Source organism: Triturus cristatus, chromosome 2_2 (genome assembly GCF_964204655.1).
Source record: "Triturus cristatus chromosome 2_2, aTriCri1.1, whole genome shotgun sequence".
Lineage (NCBI taxonomy): Eukaryota > Metazoa > Chordata > Amphibia > Caudata > Salamandridae > Triturus > Triturus cristatus.
In genome coordinates this window covers 487,294,300-487,308,950 of record NC_140582.1, presented here as the reverse complement: position 1 = coordinate 487,308,950, position 14,651 = coordinate 487,294,300, and the positions used below count along the sequence as shown (strand labels likewise).

Genomic DNA, 14,651 nt, shown 5'->3' with positions numbered 1-14,651 from the left:
GAATGAGAGGACAGGTAGCCTGTTCGCACCACATGTTCACATTCCGCTTGACAAAGATCTCAAACGCTGACTCGGAACAAGAGCTCATTAAACAAAACTATGCCAGAGCAAGCCTCTGAAAAATGGCCATCCAAACAAGGAACAAGCATCTGCAACTGCATGTGGACTGGTTAAAACCAAAGAATATGTTGCAAATTAATAGTCAGATCTTTATGTAATTTTTGATGAGGTTTATTGAGGTTGGCTGGGTTACCAACTGAGCTAAGTGGGCATAACAGTGACACAGTCACTGAGCCATAACACACTGGCTTTGTAGATTGTTTTTGGTTTGTGGTGAGTAGGAACATAGGGCACATGGTATCACAGTCAACTCACATCTTCTCCCCCCCCAATCTATTATTGAATACAAGCACTATGATTCACACTTGGGCAGGAACATTCGCACATTGTTATATAGGACTCAGGCATTCAGAACTGAGCCCAAGGTTGGGCGTTATTATTGTTAAATCTTCAGACTAACAACACAGACATTGCACCATATCAGTCACCCACAATATGATATAAATAAATACAAAGTATGGATCAGAGCCAATGTGAGAGTGGCAAATGTCCCGATATGAAAACTTTACAAGTGGAGAGACATCCACCAAATACAAAAATATTAGGGGAATGGGAAATGCAATGCAGAGACACAATACATTTTTATATTTGCAGAAGGGAGGTGGATATTACCATGCTTGCAAGAAATGCATGTTACTAAGACTGAAGGAGTTAGAGCCGGTATAACACAGAATGCACCCCCACTCCTAGGTACACTGGTCCTTAAGAGAGCCGAAAGCTGCGGGAACTGACTTCAAGAATTCATATTATTTCATGTATGAAAAGAACTGAACCCCACTGGGGGTAAAGTTACACAGGCATGATTTGCACTTCATGTTTGATATGTTCACCTGCAATCAACATATGCTTACAATATGCTGAGCATCTTAGCTGGACCATATCAAAGCATAATTCAGTATTAGTACACTTATACTGGGGTACACATAGAGCTTGCAACCCATTTACAGTGTACAGTCTAAGTGTCAACAGTATACACCATTTGATGACTTTCTTAGAAAGTATATCAACCAATATTTCAAAGATAATGATGACTCAATGGGAGATCTTAGGATTGAGTGGAACACATTCAAATATCATCTAAGAGGTAAAGTCTGGTTTTAAATTACTAGGTATTTTACATTTAGAGGGCGAGCACCAAGATACACCTTTGGGTGTGATTCATTGCGCTTTACTAAATAGATATAAAATAATATAACAAAAGTGTATACAGACATCTCACGAGACAAAAATGGCAAGATATTTAACTCCCAAGAGCAAATTAACAATGTGATGTATGAATATTACACAGCACCCTAGACTCAGCACGTAATCCAACATCACCATTTGAAGTCATTGACTATTTTAAATATGTTCAAACCAAAAACCTCAACCAAAACATGCAATTAGGCAAGCAGCACACGTAAAGACCCCTGGGAGTGATGGGTTTTCTTGCGAATGTTATATTTTTTATATAGAGTTACTAGCACCCAAATTATTAACAATGCACAAGCTCAGATGAAAGGGAGGTACCTGCAGCTTTATTAGTCCTATTGAAACAAATCCTAATGCCACTAGATGTAGTATCATGTGGATCACTTCCCACTCTTAATTCTGATGGTAAAGTCCTGGGCAAAATACTAGCGAATACTAAAAAGCCCTTAGCTCAACAGACTGATGCACTCCGACCAGTCTTGGTTTTTACTGCAAAGATGCTTGTTCCGCCCATTTGCGATGCTTTTTTCCTGTTCGCGAACGCTGTTTGCGTGCTCGGGTGGGAAATATCTCGCGAACACGCATATTGAAAGCGTGAACAAGCAAAAGATTCAGCGAAACCGCGGATTGCGGAATCTTTGGCAATTCCGCGGTCTTCGCGGAATGCGAAATTACCCAAATTCCGCAAATTCCACGAGCGGAACGGAATTTACTGCCCAAGCCTAATCTTTCACCTCATACGAAAAAAGTACTTATGAAAACAGGTTTATATATTTAGCGCTCATTAGAGAAAAATGGTTAATAGCGCAGAACTAGAAAGCAAAGAAATCACTTACTTCAGAACAGTGGAATAAAGAACTCCACTAAAGATCAGAAGTGGAGGGTAGTCAACAAAAGCAAAAGGGAACTCTAGTCTAGATTATGAATTGGGCATGCTTCCTTTAAATTTGACAAAATGGAGGACGAAATACCACTTGAACTACCATTGTTGATAGTTTGGACAGACTCTCATCACGCTCTGTAAAGGAAATGCTGGCACTGTGGACTTCAGTTATCTAACTCTGAATGCCCCGTCCTACTGAGTGACCTCTCATCATTCTCCGTGACCACTACTCTACCCTACGATATGCAAATTTCCTCTTTATTACAGACACACATGAACCTGCCTGCACGGCCCATACAGGTAAGAGCAATGGGGCGGTGGGGCCAGGTGGGGGGGGATTTCGACAGGCGATGAGGAGGGAAAATTAATTCTTTATTTAATTTTCCCTCGTGGTTGTCTGTCGAATCCTCCCCCAACTCGGCCCCACCACCCGCCGCTCTTACCTGCACAGTCCGCGGTTGGTCCCTGCGACCACAGCCGGGATACCTATGAATAAATTCCCTTATCCACATCGATACCCTAACATTAGGGGGTTGGATAGTTGTTTAATATGTCTGAGTTCCACGTGTGTTTTTCCTTTTGCATCATTTACTGGTTATGGCTTATTTGTCTGCGCTAAATGATGAACAATCATTTTGTGGCAGTCACTATTGCAACGTTTCCAAATTATTCCTGCAAAACGGTAAAACTTCGATACACAATGTGTCAAAAAGGCATCAACAGCCTACTGAAAGAATATTAACCCATGCCCTCTTCAAGTATCACACCAGGGAATGACTCTAACCAGGGCTGAGAATATGAGGGACACGCGTGGAATAACAATAGGAAAGACACGCAGGAGTGACATAAGTCTCAGAACAACGCAGCCCGGTGTGATTTCAATTGCTATTGTGCCAAGCAGTTCCTAAGTCTACAGGGATCTTTGGCTTAGAGCTTGACTGCCTCTTCATGTGTTTTGCATCAAGAGTTTTCAAAAAGTATATGAATTATTTAAGACACCAATACAAATCTTTTGGAGCTCGTTTGTCACGTAAGTAAAATGTGAAGTATGAAGTGCAAGAAGTCCGCTAATGTAGATTAATACATTGTGCACCTCGTAAAATTATTTTAAAGAAACACATTATATTGTATTATAAAAACCAATAAAATAATAATTTATCAGCGAAAGGGAAGTGCTTTCCCTTCTTGTAGTATTGTATAGGAAACGTGTCAAGGGAGGAAAATCTAAAAATAAATTTGAAACATTATGCATATCGTCGTAACACTATAGCAGAAAGGTGTGTGATTAAGTAACAAAATATGTACATTTAAACACAAAAACTTTGTAATGCCTTGAATATAACAGCAGTCATAGAAACACGGGACAACATGATCTTTAACTGGGTCCATCGTTGTTTCGAAATCGTCATTCTGGCCAGAGGAAATAGCGGAAGGTGCAAAACTTCGTATTTGCGCCCCATTAAGCACCCATTGCAAATTTAGTATTACAAAATGATGCTCCTTACGATATTTCTCATACCAACTGTGCAGGTGCTCTTTTGAAACCGGTGCAATTAGGTCTGGCCGGTCCATCGCAAAAATGGCTTCCTCGTTGGCAGCACTGACACGATGAGTGCATTTTAAAAACAACCTTGCATTTAGCCAATAATGCAACTCGCAGGGATGCTGTAAAATAGACTACTGTCGCCCTGTGCATATTACCAACCTCACAGATAGTGTCTTAAGGAAAGATGGAGTCTCAAAGCAGCCACCCCTTTTTTCAGAGTGGCGTCCATTAGTGAGCAAACAGCTTCCCTGCAGACATTCTGTTAACTGGTATCAAGTGTACCCATTTTTAAATATAACCAATGTAAACCATTGTGATTGTCAGCATGTGTAACTAGATCCTAATGTCAAAGCTTCAACAGAAATAAGTGCACGAAGGTCCAGATGTGTGTAACACTGGTCGCAATTTGCGTCAAGTATTTGTGTGATCAATGTGATATTTTGTTCACAAACCTATACTATGCAGTCGGTTCACCAAATATGATTCCTAGTGGGTCGCAATTCGACCTGGACCATGAATATCAAAGAGGCAAGTTGCAAATAGTGACATTTTATGAATCGCAGTCATCACAGGGATGGTAGTCTGTTACAGTCAGCAGACCACTATGTCTGAGAATGATTTTAATTAAAGCAATTTTCTTTTTTGAAATGCAGCCCGTTTCCTTAAAGGAAAACAGAATGCATTTAAAGAAAATGACAGATGTTTCTAACATTTATAGGAGTAGACAGTGGTCAACGGGACCAATGACCATGGACCACTTAAAAATATTTTATTCAAGATTCATAAAGAGGAAAGGGTCCCCTAGAGAGCGAATACCTTACCACTACCTTTCAGTAGACAGTAAAGTATTAATGTTTACAGCCGATTATTGGTTGCAAAACATTAATATATACCAATCCAATTTTGTATCTGGATTGAATGCCCAATGCACGCCCCAAATTGGCATTTGGTCAGACACACAAATTGTGATTCAGTACATCATAAAATGACTTTTTGTGGTCACAAACAGTTAGAATATTTGAATCTGGACCAATGCAAATGCAAAAAGGCTTCATATATCTATCCCTAAGTGTTTAACAATGCAGGTGCACAATAAAAAAAAAATGGTGACAGATTTATTTTCATAATACACTTTAGATCATTTTTTACATCTCTGAGCACTGTAATGACAGATGTTACTATTACGGTGAATGTTACTCAGTGTATCAATCTCAGATGTACAAAAGGCTGAGTGGGCCTTGCTAGGCTGCAGACTTTGAGCTGCTGATAATACCAGATGCAGGAATGATGCAGAATTCACTGGGCTATCTCTAAACTCTGTGGTCATTATAGTCTAAGTTTCCAATTTGTAATTCCCCTTGTGCTGTTCACTCCAATTTCCTCACAACGAAATATCAGGAAAGTGGTTTCAATCAGCATTCACATTTTTTTTCTTGTTGTACACTGCAATTTTAAATATTACTGCAGACCATACAAAAGTCTAGAACTTCATGTGTGGGTCCTCTCATCTTTCATTATTTCGTTTCATAAGATTTATCCATGTATAACCACAAGTAACAAATGATTAGTGACACGTGTCAATTCAATAATTCCATACAGCCAAAACTATATAGTTTGTCCTCATTCTATGGTAGCTATTTGAGAACTGGTATGGTATACCTATAAAAATATTCACAGGGACTGTTTTCACAGCAGAAATAGGGAACAATCATTTATCTTTTACGTAGCATCTGAAATTAAAACAAGGAAACACTGTATTAATAATAAAAATAAAAAAGGATTAATAAAAAGTAAGATGCAATCATTTATATTTAATTATAAATTAATTTGAGAAATGTGTGCCTGAGACGAACAGCATGGGAAAGGTAGCAGGCTTTGTAAAGAGGCATATAAAACCTGAGCCCTATTCACAATGTTTTTACACATTCCTTGTAAGAAATTGGACTATTAGTTAAGAGTAAGAGGGTTGAAAGCAAATAATTGAAAGAAATGCTTGGTGGTGCCTGTGGCCTTAGCCGGTTTGCTTGGTGGGAGCGGTCCCTTTTATTAAATTGTAGGTGGGTGCCCAGGTGCCCAGAAAGAGCACTCATAATGTGGCTCTGTTGGGGGCTGCGGTCAGGGGGGGCTGGCCTTTTTTTAAAGATTGCATACTGTCCAGTTCTGGGCAGAGGAGGGAGCACCATGGCCCCACTTGGCTCCCCAGCCAGCACCAAGAAGATTTCTTTGGATCCTAGAAGGGGTTGGAACAGCATTTTATTTTACTGCTTCTTTTGGGTGGGAGAAATGTTGTGCTCCCTTCCCGGTTGTGCTCCCTTCCCTGCACTTTTCCAGGCAGAGAACCACAGTGTACAAGGGCTCTCAGGGACACATGTTAAGTATCATGCCCCAGAGTCCCTGGGGCTGATCCCAGCTGAGGGAGGGGGGCACACGCCCTCCCCCCTTTTAAGTACATTCAGCCTTGGACCTGCAAAGGCTCAGGGATGAGGGACCATGTGGTCCCTGGGGGTGGGGTCCTTAGGACGTTATGAGGCTCAGAAAGGGGGGCACATGACCCCCCTCCCCTTTCCAAAAGTTTGCGGGCCCAGGGGAATGGAGTCCCTGAGGTTAACATTGGTTAGGGGCAGGGGGCTCCACTCACACCCCCCTCTCCAAATAATGTTATATATTGACTCCTGGGCTCTGGCCCACCCAGAGGGTCATGTTTAAATGGTGGCTGCCATTTTCTTTTTATGCTGCAATCACACAGGAGGACCAGAGCAAAACAAAAAACACAATTTCTTTTTTTTATTTTGGCCGCAGGGACCCATCCACAAGGGCTAGGGGGCAGGGTAACCCTTCCCAGCCTACTTATATCTTTTTTAACTCTTTTTCAAGACAGGAGACGAATCCTTGGAGCCCTGCAATGGCCTACGCAACATTTTTGTTTAAGTTATGGCCACCCAATCAGAGCGCTCACTCCTGTGGGACCTTCAGTTCCATGAGAGCTCACTCCAATAGGAAAAAAGCCCCCTAGGCCAATCAGAATGCTCTGTTTTTTAAATTGTGCCTGCAGGACTCTTGCGAGAGTCCCGGAAACCAAACTGACCAGATAGCAAAATATTTTTAAACATTAACCTATGCCACTGCACTCTACTCAACTGCATTTTACTCTGCACACTCTACACCATTGCACTCTAAGACACTGTACTAGTCTACTATATGCCACTGCACTCATTGCTACGTCACTCTACTACACACAGTGCCATTCTACCACACTTCACTCCATACAATGCCACTCCATGCTATCCACACTACTCTACCCCACTTCACCCTATGCCACTCTGCTCTATGCTACTCTATTTTACAATGTTAAATTCTACACTGCTACACTCTACACCAATCTACTCAATCTATGCCGCTCTATTCTACGCCACTGTACTTCACTCCATGAAAGTGTAGTCCACTCTACTCTATGCCACTCTACTGTCCGCCACACCACTCCACTCCATACAGTGCCACTATACGTCACTTTACCCCACTCCACTCCACACAATGTCACTCTACTTTAAGCCACTCTACTGTATACCACTGTACTCTATGCCACTTTATTCTATACCACTATACTCTACCCCACTTTACTCTACCCCACTTTACTCCACCCCACTTAAGTTTACTCTACCCATCTCTACTTTATGCCACTCTACTCTACACCACTTTACTCTATGACACTGCAGTCTAGGCCATTCTGTTCTACTTTGTACTACTCTACTCTGTGCCACTGCACTCTATGCCAATGCACTCTACACCACTGCACTCTATGCCACTCTACTCTATGCCTCTCTACTCTACCTCACTTCACTATGCCACACTCTGCTACTGTATTCTGTGCCACTCTACACCATTCTATTCCACGCCACTTTACTCCACGCATCTCCAAGCCACTCTACTCCAGTACAGTCTTCCCAGTGCACTTTACGCCACTCTACTCTACAATACCATAACTCTAGGCCACTGCACTCTAATTTGCACCACTCTACTATATACCACTCCATGCCCCTGCAATCTATGCCACTGCTCTCTGCTGTACGCCAGTGCACTGTATGTCACTGTACTCTACTGTGCACCACGCTACTCTATGTCACTGCACTCTACGCCACTGTACTGTACACAACTCTACGCTACTGCACTGTACACTACTCTATTCTACCCCACTTCATTCTACGCCATTCTACTTGACACCACTTTACTCTATGCCACTCCACTCTATGCTACTCAATTCTACTCTATGCCTATCCAAGCCACTCTACTGCACTACATTCTACTCCATTCCACTGTACACCACTCCACTCCACTGGACTCTACCCCAGTGCACTATATGCCACTCTACAGTGCACAACTCTATGCCAGTGGCCTCTACACTACTGCATTCTACCACACTGTCCTCTACTCTGTAGCACTCTACGCCCCTGCACTCCACACCACTGTTCTATACTCTACACCACTCTGTGCACTAAATGCCACTCTATGCCACTCAGAGCCACTCTACTTCACTCCACACCTTTGTACGCCATGCCGCTCCACTTTGCACCACTCCACGATAAATCATCGAGAAAGTAGTCCAGTACGATTGAAATGTAAAACAAAAATTATATATGAAAGAATTAATATGAAAATAAACAACATAATATATTTAGATACAATGTATTAAAAAAATAGAAAACCAATCAAAAACAAAGGTTGAAGACAAGTTATAGTTGGGAAAACGTAATTATTTATTTGTATACGAAACCAACTTAAAATACACAAATGATAGACATTCTAAAGTTCTAATTACAGCTTAAAATTATAATTTATACAGCACCCAAAATTTAATAGAACTCACGCACCTCCATACATAGCGTTTTTAACTCCACATAACTCGGCCCTCTACCATACTTCGAATTCCCAGAAATTATTTCATTTGAGATGTCATGAGTGTTTCTATTAATGCTGGTCTAACACGGTATAAGTGATGTATTATTAAAGGGTAAAAACTGTAGAATCGCCTTGGCTTTTACTGGCTCATGGGGGGGGGGGGGGGGGAGCACACCCTTCAAAGTTGAGTTCAGGCCCGGAAGATGCCATGTGAGATGTCATGATTGACATCACTGACCATGTCATGAGTGATGTAATATGTGAGGTCAGAAGCAGTGCATTGCAGGGTCGCAAGTTAAAGGTAGTTCAGGTAACTGTAACTGCTGAATTTCTGTGGTTTTGTAGATGTGAAATCTGAGCCTAATTATAACGTCCATGTAACCTTTGTTTTTTCCAGTAAATATATATATATATATATATATTACCTACTGGCGGTCGCCAGTAGGTAGTTATAGTTAGGACCACGTTTCCATAGGAAAACCTCAACATTCTATTTTGAATAACTTTGGCGCCGGTCGACGAATCCTCGCGAATTTCTCAAAATAGGTGGGGCGCTACGCTCCGCTCCTACCCTGAAAGTCTCGGGGGGATCCGTCAAGCGGGGGCTGAGATAAAAGGGGGGTCCCAAAACGCGTTTTTCCCATGCATTTTTCCATAGGACCTTTAGAACGAGCTACAGCCCGAACGGCTGAACAGAATTACTCAAAATTTTGCAGAGAGGTAGTCCCTAGGTCAAGGAAGTGCCTTTTGTAGGTTTGGTGTAAATCTGTTCAGTAGATTCTGAGAAAATAGCCTTTAAATCAATATATATATCTGAGCCCGCTTACGGTACGCTTACCGTACGCTTACGGTAAGCGTACGGTGGCGTGCGCGAGCGCGATTCTGATTGGCTCTTAGATCTTAGTAAACATTCGAATCGGCCGAAACCAGGAAGCGGCGGCCGCCATTTTGTGTATTTCACTCTGAAAAAAAAGAGTGAAAACAAGGAAAGGGGGCAATGAGGAGAGTTACAGACCCCCTAACAATTGTAAGGGGGTCAAAGAAGGTCAGAAAAGTACAAAAAAAACATTTATTGATTTTAAAAAAAATCACGGGGTACGCGTACGGTAAGCTTACGGTAAGCGTACGGTAAAAAAAATAAAAATAAATAAATGAAAAGCAGATTTAAGAGTTTAGAAATTAGGGAGCTCTAAAAAGAGCTGTTGTGTTTATGAAGTCATTTTTTTAGTGGTACCTACAAGTAAGTACCGATGCAGAGTCTAAGGTTCAAGAGGAAGACTCTGTTCCCTTCATCATTGAAGTGCACACCATCTCCTCTATAAATGTCTTGCATGTCATAATGCAAGTTGTTGTGGTAAATGGCACCCATACCATAGTCACGGAGGAAAGCAGAAACAGATTTGTTGATGTGCTTTCTTGCTTTGTCAATCTGTGGACAGAAATGATTGGACCAGTTCCATTTTTGCCTTTGGCATATGTTGGAAAACACAAAGGCAGTTTTAGGGAAAAGTGTAAACAGTTGTGCAAAGGTGTCCTTCATAAGCATTTCCAGACCTACCCCAGTCAAAGTGCCTAGGTCATTGCCACCACAGTGCACTATTATGAGGTCAGGGTGTTGGATTTGAATGAAGGATTTCACCAATGGCATCAATTGGTGCCACTTTAACCCTCTCTGACCAATCCATTTAATGTCTACATTTGGCAAAGCAAGGTCTCTCACCATATCTGTTTTCTCTGCAAACTTTTCACTCCAGAAGACATAGCTGTGCCCTACAATCCACACTGTGAACATCTTCAAAGGAGAACTGGATGCACTCAGGAGGTGTCTTTCAGTAGAATGGCAATATGAAAAGAAAGACAGTTTGGAAATGGAGGCATACATATTTTTTTAAAACAAAAAGAACTGATTGGCTGTTTCATACCATTCCAGAATAAAAACTAGGCTGTATGTGAAAATTAATAGAAGCATGTTTTGTATTGGTACAAAAAAATGTGTAACCAAAGAACAGTACTATGGATTTGCTGTTAGGTTTGAAAAGTCAAGCACTCTTGCTCTGTGGAATTGAAACATTGTGTGTCGAACTTCTGACCTAACTGAACACAGCAGTGTTCCATGAGCTGTTGCTATGGTAGCAGGCAGAAGTCAAGTTGGGGGAAGGGTACTAGGCAGAAGTCAAGTTGGGGGAAGGGTACTTTTGGAAAAGGGTTCGTTTTCAACCAATAGAAATGTGTGAATACATGTGAAAAAAAGGGGGAAGCACTGAGATTTGAAACTTACATGTATATGTGTGGAAAAATAGAGGGAAAGTTTGCCATTATCTGGTTCTGCTGAGAGGAGAGAGGTGAACACAACAGAGATCCTGGCTCTGATAATCTGCTGTTTGAGTGTCACATTTCTTTCACAACTAACTAATTTTAAAGGTGAGTTTACAGTTTGAGAGGGGATGTATGTGGTAACTTAAGAAATGAATAATAGAAATGGGAATTGTTTTTGTTGTAGTTACACATGGTGGTTTCATAATGTGTCAGTGTGTAAAAGTGATTTACACTTGCCCCGAAAAAAAAAAAGAGCAGTAAGTGTGCTTTCAAATTGGCAAAGAAATTTCGTTTTGGGACTAATGTGAAAACATGACTCTGTGTGCATAGAAGAATTATAGGCAGAGATTTATTGCGTCTTGCTCTGGTGATTTTACAGTTGGATTAGATGGAAAGGGGGAGCGAATTATTGGGGGAAGAAGCAGAGGCTTAGCACACACCCATGTCCTTGCCGTGTATAGTCATGCACAGTATTTACAAGCCAGTGGGGTTTTCAGGTTTAAGTCTGTAATGCAAATACATTCAGCATCACTAAGGCTGGTTGCCCTTGCTGGAGTGTAGGCAGTCACAGAGAATGCACATGGTGGTGGTCTGAAAAAAAAACAGCTTGGACACGTGCAATTAAATAAATCAAAAATAGTGGTTTCATAATGTGTCAGTCTGTAAAAGTGATTTCAAATTGTAAAAAGATTTTCACTTGGCCCGAAAAAAAAAGAGCAGTAAGTGTGCATTCAAATTGGCAAAGAAATTTCGTTTTGGCACTAATGTGAAAACATGACTCTGTGTGCATAGAAGAATTATAGGCAGAGATTTATTGCGTCTTGCTCTGGTGATTTCACAGTTGCATTAGATGGAAAGGGGGAGCGAATTATTGGGGGAAGAAGCAGAGGCTTAGCACACACCCATGTCCTTGCCGTGTATAGTCATGCACAGTATTTACAAGCCAGTGGGGTTTTCAGGTTTAAGTCTGTAATGCAAATACATTCAGCATCACTAAGGCTGGTTGCCCTTGCTGGAGTGTAGGCAGTCACAGAGAATGCACATGGTGGTGGTCTGAAAAAAAAACAGCTTGGACACGTGCAATTAAATAAATCAAAAATAGTGGTTTCATAATGTGTCAGTCTGTAAAAGTGATTTCAAATTGTAAAAAGAGATTTTCACTTGGCCCGAAAAAAAAAGAGCAGTAAGTGTGCTTTGAAATTGGCAAAGAAATTTCGTTTTGGCACTAATGTGAAAACATGACTCTGTGTGCATAGAAGAATTATAGGCAGAGATTTATTGCGTCTTGCTCTGGTGATTTCACAGTTGCATTAGATGGAAAGGGGGAGCGAATTATTGGGGGAAGAAGCAGAGGCTTAGCACACACCCATGTCCTTGCCGTGTATAGTCATGCACAGTATTTACAAGCCAGTGGGGTTTTCAGGTTTAAGTCTGTAATGCAAATACATTCAGCATCACTATGGCTGGTTGCCCTTGGTGGAGTGTAGGCAGTCACAGAGAATGCACATGGTGGTGGCCTGAAAAAAAAACAGCTTGGACACGTGCAATTAAATAAATCAAAAATAGTGGTTTCATAATGTGTCAGTCTGTAAAAGTGATTTCAAATTGTAAAAAGAGATTTTCACTTGGCCCGAAAAAAAAAAGAGCAGTAAGTGTGCTTTCAAATTGGCAAAGAAATTTCGTTTTGACACTAATGTGAAAACATGACTCTGTGTGCATAGAAGAATTATAGGCAGAGATTTATTGCGTCTTGCTCTGGTGATTTCACAGTTGCATTAGATGGAAAGGGGGAGCGAATTATTGGGGGAAGAAGCAGAGGCTTAGCACACACCCATGTCCTTGCCGTGTATAGTCATGCACAGTATTTACAAGCCAGTGGGGTTTTCAGGTTTAAGTCTGTAATGCAAATACATTCAGCATCACTAAGGCTGGTTGCCCTTGGTGGAGTGTAGGCAGTCACAGAGAATGCACATGGGGGTGGTCTGAAAATAAAACAGCTTGGACACGTGCAATTAAATAAATCAAAAATAGTGGTTTCATAATGTGTCAGTCTGTAAAAGTGATTTCAAATTGTAAAAAGAGATTTTCACTTGGCCCGAAAAAAAAAAGAGCAGTAAGTGTGCTTTCAAATTGGCAAAGAAATTTCGTTTTGGGACTAATGTGAAAACATGACTCTGTGTGCATAGAAGAATTATAGGCAGAGATTTATTGCGTCTTGCTCTGGTGATTTCACAGTTGCATTAGATGGAAAGGGGGAGCGAATTATTGGGGGAAGAAGCAGAGGCTTAGCACACACCCATGTCCTTGCCGTGTATAGTCATGCACAGTATTTACAAGCCAGTGGGGTTTTCAGGTTTAAGTCTGTAATGCAAATACATTCAGCATCACTATGGCTGGTTGCCCTTGGTGGAGTGTAGGCAGTCACAGAGAATGCACATGGTGGTGGTCTGAAAAAAAAACAGCTTGGACACGTGCAATTAAATAAATCAAAAATAGTGGTTTCATAATGTGTCAGTCTGTAAAAGTGATTTCAAATTGTAAAAAGAGATTTTCACTTGGCCCGAAAAAAAAAGAGCAGTAAGTGTGCATTCAAATTGGCAAAGAAATTTCGTTTTGACACTAATGTGAAAACATGACTCTGTGTGCATAGAAGAATTATAGGCAGAGATTTATTGCGTCTTGCTCTGGTGATTTCACAGTTGCATTAGATGGAAAGGGGGAGCGAATTATTGGGGGAAGAAGCAGAGGCTTAGCACACACCCATGTCCTTGCCGTGTATAGTCATGCACAGTATTTACAAGCCAGTGGGGTTTTCAGGTTTAAGTCTGTAATGCAAATACATTCAGCATCACTAAGGCTGGTTGCCCTTGCTGGAGTGTAGGCAGTCACAGAGAATGCACATGGTGGTGGTCTGAAAAAAAAACAGCTTGGACACGTGCAATTAAATAAATCAAAAATAGTGGTTTCATAATGTGTCAGTCTGTAAAAGTGATTTCAAATTGTAAAAAGAGATTTTCACTTGGCCCGAAAAAAAAAGAGCAGTAAGTGTGCTTTGAAATTGGCAAAGAAATTTCGTTTTGGCACTAATGTGAAAACATGACTCTGTGTGCATAGAAGAATTATAGGCAGAGATTTATTGCGTCTTGCTCTGGTGATTTCACAGTTGCATTAGATGGAAAGGGGGAGCGAATTATTGGGGGAAGAAGCAGAGGCTTAGCACACACCCATGTCCTTGCCGTGTATAGTCATGCACAGTATTTACAAGCCAGTGGGGTTTTCAGGTTTAAGTCTGTAATGCAAATACATTCAGCATCACTATGGCTGGTTGCCCTTGGTGGAGTGTAGGCAGTCACAGAGAATGCACATGGTGGTGGTCTGAAAAAAAAACAGCTTGGACACGTGCAATTAAATAAATCAAAAATAGTGGTTTCATAATGTGTCAGTCTGTAAAAGTGATTTCAAATTGTAAAAAGAGATTTTCACTTGGCCCGAAAAAAAAAGAGCAGTAAGTGTGCTTTGAAATTGGCAAAGAAATTTCGTTTTGGCACTAATGTGAAAACATGACTCTGTGTGCATAGAAGAATTATAGGCAGAGATTTATTGCGTCTTGCTCTGGTGATTTCACAGTTGCATTAGATGGAAAGGGGGAGCGAATTATTGGGGGAAGAAGCAGAGGCTTAGCACACACCCATGTCCTTGCCG

The 14,651-nt window shown here is 41.2% G+C and overlaps 1 protein-coding gene across 4 annotated transcripts in view; it reads right to left on the bottom strand.

Moving 5' to 3' along the window:
- The window catches only part of INPP4B (inositol polyphosphate-4-phosphatase type II B), a 2,419,090-nt gene that overhangs the window by 925,089 nt on the left and 1,479,350 nt on the right, over positions 1 to 14,651 (bottom strand). The gene's annotated exons all lie outside the window — the stretch shown is intronic.